The sequence below is a fragment of the Macaca mulatta genome, chromosome 6 (genome assembly GCF_049350105.2).
Source record: "Macaca mulatta isolate MMU2019108-1 chromosome 6, T2T-MMU8v2.0, whole genome shotgun sequence".
In the NCBI taxonomy this organism is placed as follows: Eukaryota; Metazoa; Chordata; class Mammalia; order Primates; family Cercopithecidae; genus Macaca; species Macaca mulatta.
In genome coordinates, this window is record NC_133411.1 from 124,712,848 (window position 1) to 124,726,972 (window position 14,125).

Below are 14,125 nucleotides of genomic sequence, written 5' to 3' on the forward strand. Positions count from 1 at the left end.
ACAAAAGTAGTTCCATATAAATTTTAGGATTGTTCTATTTCTGTAAAGAATGTCACTGGCATTTTGATAGAGATTGCATAGAATCTGTAGATTGCTTTGGGTAGCATGGACATTGTAAAAATATTGATTCTTCCAATCCATGATGATGAAATATCTTTCAATTTTTTTTGGTGTTCTCTTCAATTTCTTTCATGAGTGTTTTATTGTTTTCATTATAGAGATCCTTCACTTCTTTGGTTAACTTAATTCCTAGATATTTGCTTTTATCTGTGGCTATTGTTAATGTAATTACCTTTTAATTTTTATTTTTTACATTGCTCACTCTTGGCATATAGAAATGCTCTGATTTTTGTGTGTTGATTTTGCATCCTGCAACTTTACTGAATTTGTTTATCAATTCTAGTAGCTTTCTTGTGAAATCTTTAGGTTTAGGTTTTTTAAATACAAGATTATATCATCTGCAAAGAAGGATAATTTGGCTTCTTCCTTTTCAATTCAGATGCCCTTTTTAAAAATCTTGTCTGATTATTCTAACGAGGACTTCCAGAACTATGATGAATAACAGTGGAGACAGTGGGCATCCATGTTATGTTCCCAATCATAGAGGAAAGGCTTTCAGTTTTTCCCGATTCAGTATGATACTATTTAATATCTGTGGGTCTGTCATATATGGCTTTTATTATGTTCCTTCTATCCCCATTTTTTGAGGGTTTTATTATGAAGAAGTGTTGAATTTTATCAAATGCTTTTTCAGCATCAATTGAAAAGATCAATTGATCATTTTTATCTTTCATTCTGTTGATATGATGTATCATGTGGATTTATTTTCCTATGTTGAACCATCCTTGCATGCCTGCGATAAATCCTACTTGGTCATGATGATGATCTTTCTAATGTATTGTTGGATTTGGTTTAGCAGTATTCTGTTGAGGATTTTTGGTATCAATATTCATCAAAGCTATTAGTCTGTAGTTTTTTGTTTTATTTTGTTTCAATGTGTCTTTGGTTTTGGTATCAGGGTAATACTGACCTCATAGAACGAGTTTGGAAGTATTACATCTCCTCTATTTTTTGGAATAGTTTGAGTAGGATTGGTAATAGTTCTTATTTAAATGTTTGGTAGAATTCAGCAGTGAAGTCATCAGATTATGAGCTTTAATTTACAGGGAGACTTTTTATTATGGCTTCAATCTCATTACTTGTTATTGATCGCTTCAGGTTTTGGATTTCTTCCTGTTTTAATCTTAGCATGTTGTATGTATCTGGGAATTTGTGCATTTCTTTTAGATTTTCCAATTTATTGGCATATAGTTGCTCATAGTAGCCACTAGTAATCCTATGACATGCTGCAGTATCACTTGTAATGTCTCCTTTTTCATTTCTGATTTTATTTATTTGATTTATTTGGATCATCTCTTTTTTTTTTTTTTTTTTTTTTTTGGTCTGGTGAAAGGTTTGTCAATTTTGTTTAACTTTTCAAATAACAAACTTCTGTTTCATTGATGTTTTGCATTGCTTTCTTCATTTCAGTTTCCTTTATTTCTGCTCTGATCTTTATTATTTCTTTTCTTTCACTAACTTTGGGTTTACTTTGTTCTTGCTTTTCTAGTTCTTTAAAATGCATAATTAGATTGTTTATTTGACATTTTGGCACTTACAGCTATAAAATTCCCTCAGAACTGCATTTGCTGTATTCCATAGGTTTTGGTATGTGTTTCCATTGCTTGTTTCAAGAAATTTTTCAATTTCCTTCTTGATTCTTTCATTGACCCCCTTGTCATTCAGGAGCATATTGTTAAATTTCTATGTATTTGTATAGGTTCCAAAATTCCTCTTGTTATTGATTTCTAATTTTACTCCATTGTGGTCAGAGAAAATGCCTGATATTATTTCAATTTTTTTGAATGTTTTATTTTGTGACCTAATATATGGTACATCCTTGAGAATGATCCATGTGCTGAGGCAAAGAATGTGTATTCTGCAGCCATTGGAGGAATTGTTCTGTCAATATCTATTAGATTCATTTGATATATAATGCAGATTAAGTCTGATGTGTCTTTGTTGATTTTCTCTCTGGAAGATCTGTCCAATGCTGAATGAGGGGGGTTGAAGTCCTCAGCTATTATTGTATTGGGGCCTATGTCTCTCTGTAGCTCTAATAATATTTGCTATATATATCTGTGTGCTCCTGTGTTTGGCACATACATATATTTAAAATTGCTATATCCTCTTGCTGAATTGACCCCTTTATCATTATACAGTGAATTTCTTTGTTTCTTTTAATAGTTTTCTGTCTTCAAATCTATTTTGTCTCACAAAAGTGTAGTGACACCTGCTCCTTTTTGGTTTCCACTGGCATAAATTTTTTCCATCCTTTTATATTTAGTCTATATGTGTCTTTACTAGGCAACAGATCATTGGGTCTTGTTTTTTTTTTTCCATCCATTCAACCAGTCTATGTATTTTGATCGGAGAGTTTAGTCCTTTTATATTCAATATTATAATTGATAAGTAAGGACTTACTCCTGCCATTTTGTTATCTGTTTTCTGGTTGTTTTATGGTCTTCTCTTCCTTCTTTCTTTCCTTCCTATATTATTCTAGTGAAGGTAATTTTCTTTGGTGATATAATTTAGTTTCTTGCTTTTTAATTTTTGTGTATCCATTGTATGTTTTTGATTTGCTTGTTTGAGGTTATCATGAGGTTTGAAAATATTATCTTATAATTCATCATTTTAACCTGATAACAACTTAACACTATTTGCATAAACAAGCAAAAAGAAAAATAATAAAAACTCTAAACTTAACTTCATCCCCTGACTTTTTAACTTTTTGTTTTTTCTATTTATTTATATATTTTTGTTCAGACTATGTCTTTAAAAGCTATGGTAGTTATTATTTTTATTGGTTCATTGTTCAGTCTTTCTACTTAGGATAAGAGTAGTTTACACATCACAGTTACAGTGTTATACTACTCTGTGTTTTTCTGTGTACTTACCAGTGAGTTTTATATCTTCAGGTGATTATTTATTGCTTATTAATGTCCTTTTCTTTCTGATTGAAATACTTCCTTTAGCATTTCTTGTAGGACAGGTCTGGTACTGATGAAATCCCTCACCTTTTGCTTATCTGGGAAAGTCTTTATTTCTCCTTCATGTTTGAATAATATTTTCACCAGATATAATATTCTAGGGTAAAAGTTTTTTTTCCTTCAACACTTTAAATATGTAATGCCACTTTTATCCTGGCCTGTAAGGTTTCCACTGGAAAGTCTGTTGCCAGATGTATTGGAGCTCCATGGTATGTTATTTGTTTCTTTTCTTTTGCGGCCTTTAGGATCCTTTCTTTGTCCTTGACCATTGGGAGTTTGATTATTAAATGCCTTGAGTTTATCTTCTTTGGGTGAAACCTTCTTGATGTTCTACAACCTTCTTGTATTTGGCTATTGATATCTTCCTCTGTGTTTGAAAAGTTATCTGTTATTATCCCTTTGCATTAAACTTTCTACCCCATCTCTTTCTCTACCTCTTCTTTAAGACCAATAACTCTTAAATTTGCCCTTTTGAGATTATTTTCTATAATATATTATGTAGGCATGCTTCATTGTTTTTTATTCTTTTTTGTTTTGTCTCCTCTGACTGTGTATTTTCAAAAATCTGTCTTCAAGCTCACTAATTCTTTCTTCTGTTTGATTATTTCTGCTATTAAAGGTCTCTAAAACTAGTTCAACCATTATGGAAAACAGTATGGAGATTCCTCAAGGATCTAGAACTAGATGTACCATATGACCCAGCCATCCCATTACTGGGTATATACCCAAAGGATTATAAATCACGCTGCTATAAAGACACATGCACACGTATGTTTATTGCGGCACTATTCACAATAGCAAAGACTTGGAATCAACCCAAATGTCCATCAGTGACAGACTGGATTAAGAAAATGTGGCACATATACACCATGGAATACTATGCAGCCATAAAAAAGGATGAGTTTGTGTCCTTTGTAGGGACATGGATGCAGCTGGAAACCATCATTCTCAGCAAACTATCACAAGAACAGAAAACCAAACACTGCATGTTCTCACTCATAGGTGGGAACTGAACAATGAGATCACTTGAACTCGGGAAGGGGAACATCACACACCGGGGCCTATCATGGGGAGGGGGGAGGGGGGAGGGATTGCATTGGGAGTTATACCTGATGTAAATGACGAGTTGATGGGTGCTGACGAGTTGATGGGTGCAGCACAGCAACATGGCACAAGTATACATATGTAACAAACCTGCACGTTATGCACATGTACCCTAGAACTTAAAGTATAATAATAATAAAAAATAATAAAAAATAAATAAAAATAAATAAAGGTCTCTAATGCATTCTTAAATATGCCAATTGCATTTTTCAGCTCCAGAATTTCTGCTTGATTCTTTTTAACTGTTTAAATCTCTTTGTTAAATTTACCTGATAGAATTCTGAATTTCTTTTCTGTGTTATTTTGAATTTCTTTGAGTTTCCTCTAAACAGCTATTTTGAATTCCCTGTCTGAAAGGTCACATCTCTGTTTCTCCAGGGTTGGTCCTTGATGAGTTATGCAGTTCCTTTGGTGTGGTCGGGTTTTCTTTGGTAGTGTTCATGCTAGTAGATGTTCTTTAGTGTCTGGGCATTGAAGTTTATTGGAGTCTTCACTGTCTTGGTTTATTTGTAGAAGTTCTTCTTGGGAAGGCTTTCTAGATATTTGAAAGGACTTGGGTGTTGTGATCTAGGCTGTATCTGCTTTAGGGAGTACTGCAAATCCAGTAACGCTGTGGTTCTTGCAGACTTTTGGAGGTACCACCTTGATAGTCTTGGACAAGATCTGGGAGAATTCTCTGGATTACCAGGCAGAGACTCTTGTTCTCATCCCTTACTTTCTTCCAAACATACAGGGTTTCTTTCTGTTCTGAGCTATCTAAAGCTTGGGGTGGAATAACACCAGGACCCCATATGCCCTCCCCAATACACTATCTCTTGGCCTACTTCAGCACTAGGACTCATCTAAGAATTTCAGTCCTTATGGCCTAGACTGCTTTTCGAGTTTTCTTGTATGCACAGAATACTGTAGCCTTTGGTGGTGAGGTTTGCAGGCACTGGGACTGACGATTCCCCTCTGGCTGGGGCTGGTTTAAATGCTCCCTCCATAGGTGGGCACCAGCTAAGTTTGGTCTGGTTTTCCTTTCTGTTTGAACACAGCACTGAGTTCAATGCCTCACAATTGCTGTGTTCTCCCTCCCTACCTGGAGATGATCTCCACACCACACCGCTTCTGCTAGAGGGGGCAGGGAGGGATGGTGTCAGCAATTTGGAACTGTTTTTTCTATCTCTTCAGTGCCTCTTTCAGCAATATGAAGTTAAAATCAGGTACTGTGAGTGCTCATCTGATTTTTGGTTCTTATGAAGATGTTTTTTTCGGTGTAGATAGTTGTTAACTTGGTGTCCTTGCACAGGATTGCGATCTGTGGAGCTTTCGTCACCTTGCTCCACCTTGCTCCAACTCTAGTTTTCTGATTGAAGCATTCCCTTCTCTTATTTCCTGAAGGTTACCATCCAGGAAAAGACTCTCAAGATTCAGTATGTTCTCTTTGGCTTTGTCTCTGTCATTTCCCTCAAGAGTTATCCATTTTGTGGTTTCACTGTGCATTGTTTAGGTGTGTTTTTATAAAGGATTATTTCCCCAATTTTCATTCCAATCTCCAATGAGCCATTGGTTATATCTACATAGACAAGCCATTCAGACCTGAAACTTCATCAGTTTTAAACCAAACTCAAGACCTAACGAATTTATATGCCTCACTTCATTTATATGAATTGTGTCATCATTTCTAGCTACACAAGCTCACAGTCTCCAAATTATCCTTGTTTTCTCCTCTCCCTTAACACTCGAGCACTAAACTGTAAGCCAAAGGCAGTTCTCAGGATCCAGCAGTGAGTGAGAGGAGAGTACTGTGAGATGTTTTTGGTCACAATTTAGTGACATTTTATGTCCTGATGATATTCTAGATACACCACAGCCAACCCTAGTAGGTTAAGTTTCTGCCTGTTCATCATATCACCTTTCTTCTCATTTAATTTTCTTTTGCATCCATACCTCCAGTGTTTTTTTAATTCCTTTCCTAGCTCTTTCTTTCTTTGCTTTCTCTTTCTCTTCTTAATCAATCATACATTTTTAAAAGTATTATATTCCCTTTTCTCTCCCCATCAGCATTAATTTATTGAACAATATCTATTCAATCCTATGTACTTCTCTATCTCTCTAGCTACCTCACATTGTACTTCATCGCTGTACTCATTTTCATCATCTTTCTCAATCTTAAAACAGTTCCAAAGGAGCAAAGACCATTGTATGGCAGACAGGCCCGATAGCAGTAACTTCAGCACATCCTCAAAATGACCTAAGAAGAATTTGCTCAGAGTCCCAAGCTAAGGAATCTAGGAGTGGCCAATCCAGATTCACTCCTTATCTGTGAAGGACATCAGAACCCCTGGCTCATCCCTTGCAATGCAGGCCATGCAGGGGATCAAAGCCCTTTGTTTTGGGTTAGATGGAGGTAGCTAGGTGGAGGGTGCTAAGTGAAAATGCTGTATAAACTGTATGCTTTTTACAAACGGTAGCAGTTCGCCTGACCAACCTGCCACCAAAGGACCATACCTGTATGTAAATCCCCCCAGTAAACCCTATGTCCTGTTCACTGTCTCTTCTTCATCCTCTCAGATATAGTGTCATCCCTACTGGAGTCAATAGGGGTCCAATACAACAACCATTCCTGTGTTATTCATTATTTTATCTTGTGTGCCATGGTGCCAAGCACTTAGTAGGTGTTCAGTAAGTGCTTGTTAATGGAAAAAAGGATGGGAGGGAAGGGAGAAAGGAGGAGGAGAATTTGCTCCTCACTTTGCAGATAGGCAACTAAGACAATAGTCATACAGCCAATTAGTGTTGGAGTCAGATTTCTACTCCCCATCTGGTTAAAGTCCAAACCTGTAATAAGGACATTGCTTTTCTGTGTCTCCACCTCTATATTAGGTGCTAAAGGAGAAGACACATATGTAAAAGACAAAGGTTCTGCCCTCCAGGAGTATATAATTTAGTAAGGGAGTTAACTACATAAATAACTGTAATGTAAGTTAGGATACAATTATGGGTCCACAATCTCCAAAATGATTTGTTCAGTATCTAGCTTCTGGGTAAATAATTTTACGTGTAACAGAATAAGACAAGTTAGTAAACAGTCTCCAGATGGAAGGTTCTCCCTTCCCCTGGAGCCTTGTGATTGCCCTTAAGAAAAAGAATCTTAAAATGTAAACAAAGAGGACACTCTCTATCACAAGTCAGATCCAGAGGCTCAGGTTAATGAAGATGCCTGTATAGCTCCGAGACTAACATCAGATTCAAGGTTCTGAGAAACAATTCTTCACTGCTGGCTCACAAAAGCCAAAATCGTGTCATTAAGATGTGATGTAGCTTATTATCTTTCATAAGTTGGCTCAAGAGAGGAAACTCCTTTATGGCTTGGAAAAGATAGAAAGTGAATTCATTTTGAAAAGATTAGAGTAGATAAAAAATGTAGTCTCTTGTGCATACCATACAATCTAATTCTAAATACAGTTCCTCCTTTAAGGAAAAATAAATATGAGCATTTATACAGTTCCAGGAAGTCTCTTTCTATTACATGGATGGAAAGGAACCAAAAGGAAAATATGAGTCCCTTGTAAGGGACCTGGTTGAAAAGCTACAGGTTGAAACCTGTTTGTTGATAGGAGTATTTGTGACACCTATCATTTGGATCAAGTGTTTACTCTGAGGAATGAGACCTTGTAATAAGATGAGATTTGTATTTCTCCCATAGTATTAGTAAGGAGATAAGTAAAGATCCCTCTAAGTTCCTTGGAGCACTCCTATTTTATCTTTTCCTCCTTTGGCTGTTGTTTTTCCTTCTGTGTTAATTTTCAGCAACCTCTTTTTTTAAAGTGGCCATTTTGTTTTCAATAATTGCAACTTGGAGGGTCAGATCTGTTCAGAGGTTTATTGGAGTATTTTGGCACTCCAGACTGGGTGAATAATTATTTTAGCTGCAGATTCACAATCTTCTTAGCTTTTTTTTTTCAGTTTAGTCTCTTTCCCTTTTTCATTTTTAATTAAAGTACAAGACAACTTGTCAGCAAGATTAATCAAATTGTGAGTCTGAGAAGTAGCCCAGCTAGGGCAATGTCTCTTTACTAATAGAGCTAATTTTTTTGTGTAGCCCATTTATAAACTTGGAGTTCAGGAGAGTATCATTTTGATGATTAGCAGAACTCAACTCAGATACACCTTAATATTGTCTAAAAGTCTTTTCAAATCTTTCAAAGTATGACACCACTGACTCATCTAGATGTTATTGACATCGCTGTATTTTATTCCAATCAACTCCCTTTTGGAAGACTAAAGAAATGGTTGCAAGTAGAGCCTTTCAGTGTCACGGGCATCCTGCAATCTTCTTTTGAACATTTATGGAAATCCTCTAGGAGTTTTTCCAATGGGCTTTATCTATCCAAGCCTCATTTTTAGCCTTGTTTTTTGAAGCTAACATGCAAACTAATTGATATAAGTCAGAAAAGCCAGGGTCATAAGCTCAAATACTTAAATTCCGTAGCAGGGCAAGGTAATTCAGATAGTAAAGGATAAAGAGAAAAAGGAGCCGAGCGAGAAGGGAAAGCTTCTGAGGGAGGAGAAGCTTCAGCAGCCTTTTTAAATTCAGAAATTGTTTTAGATAATCTTTTGGGTTTTTTTCCTGCAAAGAAATGACTTTATCAGAACTTCTTTTGGATGCATTCAAATACCATTGAAAATGACATTCCCAATTACTCTGTTTTATTCTATAGTCAGCTTTTTCTAATTTGAACATGCAAGTAAATTAGTTGAAGTATTTCAAAGGTATCCCACTTGAGCCATTGAAGTTTTGGTTCTTCACGAGTTATATGGGACCATTTTTAAAAATAATGACAAGAGGTGGTGCCGTAAATATTGTACATGTATCTAGCTGGAGTCTCTAAAGGTGGATTTTTCCGCAAGAAAAACTTGGTTTTAGATGGCTGATTGTCCATCATTTACATTTTTCTCTTAAGGACTAAAAGCTAAAAGGGAAAGGTGTTTTAGACTGAGTGTACTGCTTAAGGGAATAGTGCCCCAACGTGTCACCCTTGGGTTGGTTCTTCCCTTTTATGTGTCTCAATGAAAACCAGGAATTCAGTGTGCTTAAGGCACTGAGAAATCAGTCCCTTATATGTGCCCACAAGTTTAAGCAAGTTTCCCTGTATTTTCTTCTTTGGGAATTCCCTATGGGACCATTTCTTGTCTAGAGTGATAAGCTCTGAAACTTGCACAAGTGCTTGGTTGCCTAAGGTGCCTTTGGCTGGGAGGAGCAGTGTCCCTTGTCTTTAGGACTTATCACATCCTCATAAAAGGTCTTTTGTTAATTATTGGTCACTCAAAAGAAGAATTCTAATTTGCCAAATTGAACCAAACTTCAAAACCTCACCAGTTTAAATCACAATTTTGCTTAATCCGTAGACATTTACTTTCTCCTTAAATGTCCTTAAATAACGAGAAACCAGATTTTGAACTAGAGAAAAGGTTGCAAACTTTAGTAAGTAAGATGAACAAAATCTTAACCTCAAAGAAGACTAAAACCACAAACTTGCAAACAACAGAATCTCTAGAGAGATAAAAAATGAAACTACTACCTTAAAGCTTTAAAGTTAAACTTCAATTCCAGCTCCATCCGGTATGGAATCAGGTTGCTTGAATGCAGTCTGCATTTCACCTAAGCCAGGGGGATTTGAAACCAGAGAGGAGCCTTACCAAGGGCTCCCACAAAATCAGGATTAAATGGAAGGAAATTGAGACACACACAAAACATATACAATATCAACATATCCAGGAGTTTGTTTCTTGAAGAAATAAGATAGATAGACTGCTAGCTACACTAATGACGAAAAAAAGAGAGAAGATCCAATTAGAAATGTTGAAGGGATGTTACCACTGACCCCACAGAAATACAAAACAAAACAAAACAAAACAGAGACTACTAGTTCCTCATAAATACCTCTATGCAAACAAACTAGAAAATTTAGAAGAAATTGATAAATTTGTGGACACATACACCCTCCCAAGACTGAAGAGATTGAATCCCTCAACAGACCAGTAACAGGTTACAAAATTGAATCAATTATAAAAAGCCTACCAATCAGAAAAAACTAGAACCAGATGGATTCACAGCCAAATTCTACCACATACATAAAGAAGAGCTGGTACCATTCCTACTGAAACTATTCAAAAAAATTGAGGAGGCACTCCTCCCCAACTTATTCTATGAGGCCAACATCATTCTGATACCAAAACCTGGCAGAGATACAAGAAAAGAATTTCAGGACAATATCCTTGAGGAGCATAGAAGTAAAAATCCTCAAGAAAATACTATCAAACCAAATCCAGCAGCACATGGAAATCCACCATGTTCAAGTAGGCTTTGTCCCTGGGATGCAAGATTGATTCAATATATGCAAATCAACAAATGTGATTAATGACATAAACAGAACTAAAAACAAAAACCACATGACTATCTCAATAGATGCAGAAAGGGCTTTCAATAAAATTCAATACCTCTTTCTGTTAAAAACTCAATAAATAGGCATTGAAAGAACATACTTCAAAATAATTAGCCATCTATGACAAACACATAGCCAACATCATACTGAATGGACAAAAGCTGGAAGCATTTCTCCCTTGAAAGCCAGCACAAGGCAAAGATGCCCTCTCTTACCACTCCTATTCAACATAGTATTGGAAGTCCTGGCCAGGGAACTCGGGCAAGAGAAAAAAGTAAATTGCTTCCAAATAGGAAAAGTGAAAGTCACTCTATCCCTGTTTGCTAATGACATGATTCTATATCTAGAAAACCCCATGGTCTCAGCCCAAAAACTCCTTGATCTGATGAACAACTTCATCAGTTTCAGGATACAACATTAATATACATAAATCAGTAACATTTCTATACACCAAAAACATCCAAGATGAGAGCTAAGTGAGGAATGCAATTTCATTCACAGTTGCTACAAAAAGAATAAAATACTTGGGAATACAGATATTAGGGAGCTAAAAGATCTCTATAGTGAGAATTACAAAACACTGATTGAAGAAATCAGAGATGACACACAAATAATGAAACTTTTCACACTTATGGATAGGAAGAATTGATATTGTTAAAATGGCAATACTGTCCGAAGCAATTTACAGATTCAATTCTACTCCCTTCAAATTACCAATGGCATTCTTCACATAATTTTTAAAAATTATTTTAATATGTAAATGGAATCAAAGAAAAGTCTGAATAGCCAAGGCAATCCTAACCAAAAAGAACAAATCTTGAGCCGTCACGTTACTACAAACTATACTTCAAAGTATACTTCAAACTATACTACAGAGCTACAGTAACCAAAACAGCATGGTACTGGTATGAAAACAGACACATAGACCAATGGAATATAATACAGAGCCCAGAAATAATGCCACACACCAACCACCATCTGATCTTCTATAAAGCCTACAAAAACAAGCAATGGGGAAAGGACTCTTCATTCAATAAGTGGTGCTGGGACAACTGGCTAGCCATACACAGAAGATTGAAACTGGACCCCTACCTTATATGACATACAAAAATCAATTCAAGATGGATTAAAGACTTAAATGTAAAACCTAAAACTATAAAAACCCTGGACGATAACCTAGGAAATACCATTCTGGACACAGGAAGGACTTCACAAAGGTTTCATGACAAAGACACCAAAAGCAATTGCAGCAAAAGCCAAAATTGACAAATGGGATCTAATTAAACTAAAGAGCTTCTGCACAGCAAAAGAAACTATCCACAGAAATTCTTTGGAACTTGTGAGAATAAAGATACAATGTACCAGAATCTCTGGGATACAGCTAAGGCAGTGTTAAGAGAGAATTTTGTAGCACCCACATTAAAAAGTTAGAAAGATCTCAAATTAACAATCTAAAATCACAACTAGAAGAACTAGAGAAGCAAGAACTGTGCAACTGCAAAGGTGCAGAGCAACTGCAAAGGCAGCTCCTGACATGGTTTCTCAGATGGTTGGCCTGCAGGGTCAGTGTTCACTAGCCCTTTGTTTCCTCTCCATGATAGCAGTGCACATGAGCTGCTTCTAGTCTGCCATATTGGCCCCTGAAAGTTACTTTGAAAAACACTTTGTTTGGCTCAGCTGAGCACATTTGCTGATGCATAAGCAGCTTTGATTTTAAATGACTTATTTTTGTACACATATTTGGTCACAGAAGTGTTTTGTGTTGAGTGTGAATACAGAGAAAAATAGTTCGTGTTTTTCTATTTTATAGAGTTGCAGGACAATTTGGTTTTTAGAAGAAAAATTGGGCATAGCCTTCTGGCTACTTAATAAGCACACAGAGGGTAGCATGCTGAAAATAATGCAAGGCTAATAGGTTATAATAAAAATAGCAAGCAAGTAGTGTGGTGGGGTTAGTGTAGAATGCAGCTCTTAGAATGTAAAATTTTAATATTATGGGAATACGATTAGCCATGGATAGGCAGGTTCCATAGGTATTTCTTGCATTTCTTAGTCCCCTACTAGTCTGGGGTCAGAATAAGATTGTCATAAATCAGACATTTCAAATCGGATAGCATGATAGTATTGAGTCAACTTGCTAGCTATTTGTGAAAAAATAAGTTGAATCATGGCTTTTGCCTTCTATACAAAAAATCAGGTATGTTTAAAAATTAAAATATTAAACTCTAAGATTACAAGAAAAATATGGACATAGGTGAATAATTTTATTATCTTAGTATGAGTAAAAGTCTTTATAATATAACACCAAAGGAGGAATCATGAAGCAAAAAATTATAAGTCATTATGTTAAAAGAGAAAAACTTTCATATTGTGAAACAAATCCCAGAAGCTAGGTCAAAAGTAAAATTAAATAACTGTAAGAATGTATTTAAAATACATGTAATAAATAATTTACATTTCTATAGTAATTCAAAAGGAAGACATATACCCTTGCTATAATTAAAACAATTTTTTTACTTGTTAGCCAGATTTTCAAAAATATATAAGCATTGTAATATCTAGCAACAACAAACATATAAGAAAATGAGCTCTCATACAGGATTAGTGGGAGGATAATTGCTACACTTTTTGTGAAGGATGTTTTGGTAATATGTGCCACAAACCTTCAAAATGGACATGCTCTATGTCCCAGCAATTTCACCTTAAAAAGTGTAAGAAAAATGTAAATCAATGCGTGTGCAAAACATTTATTGTGGTATTGTTTATAACAGTGAAAAACTGAAACAATCTAAATGTTTAATCATTGAAGAGTGGATAAATATTTTGATCCATCTGTATAGTAGAATGTCATACTGCTATTAATAGTCAGAATCTGGATATGTTTTTGTTGACACAGAAAATTATTTATAATATGTAGTTAAGTGAAAACAAAATTTTAAGTCATTACACAACTTGTATAATTTCCTTTTTGAAGAAAGCAAATTACACAATTTGTTTGTTTGTTTGTTTATTGAGACGGAGTTTTGCTCTGTTGCCCAGGCTGGAGTGCAATGGCACAATCTCCACTCACCATAACCTCCACCCTGTGTTCAAGCGATTCTTCTGCCTCTGCCTCCTGAGTAGCTGGGATTACAGGTGTGCACCACCATGGTCGGCTAATTTTTTGTATTTTTTTTTTAGCAGAGATGGGGTTTCACCATGTTGGCGAGGCTAGTCTTAAACTCCTGACCTCATGATCTGCCTACCTTGGCCTCCCAAAGTGCTGGGATTACAGATGAGAGCCACCTCGCCTGGCCCATACCACTTGTATAATTTTTTAAAGTGCATGTATGTGAATATACACATGAGAGAGAGGGAGAAAGAGAAAACCAGAAAGTGGCTAAGATCCTCATTGGGGTTGATTTGGCTTTACTGTTGAAGACATGTGGATTAGATCGGGGTTCCCAATCCCCGGGTCATGGACTGGTACCAGTCCATGGCCTGTAAGGAACTAGGTCACAA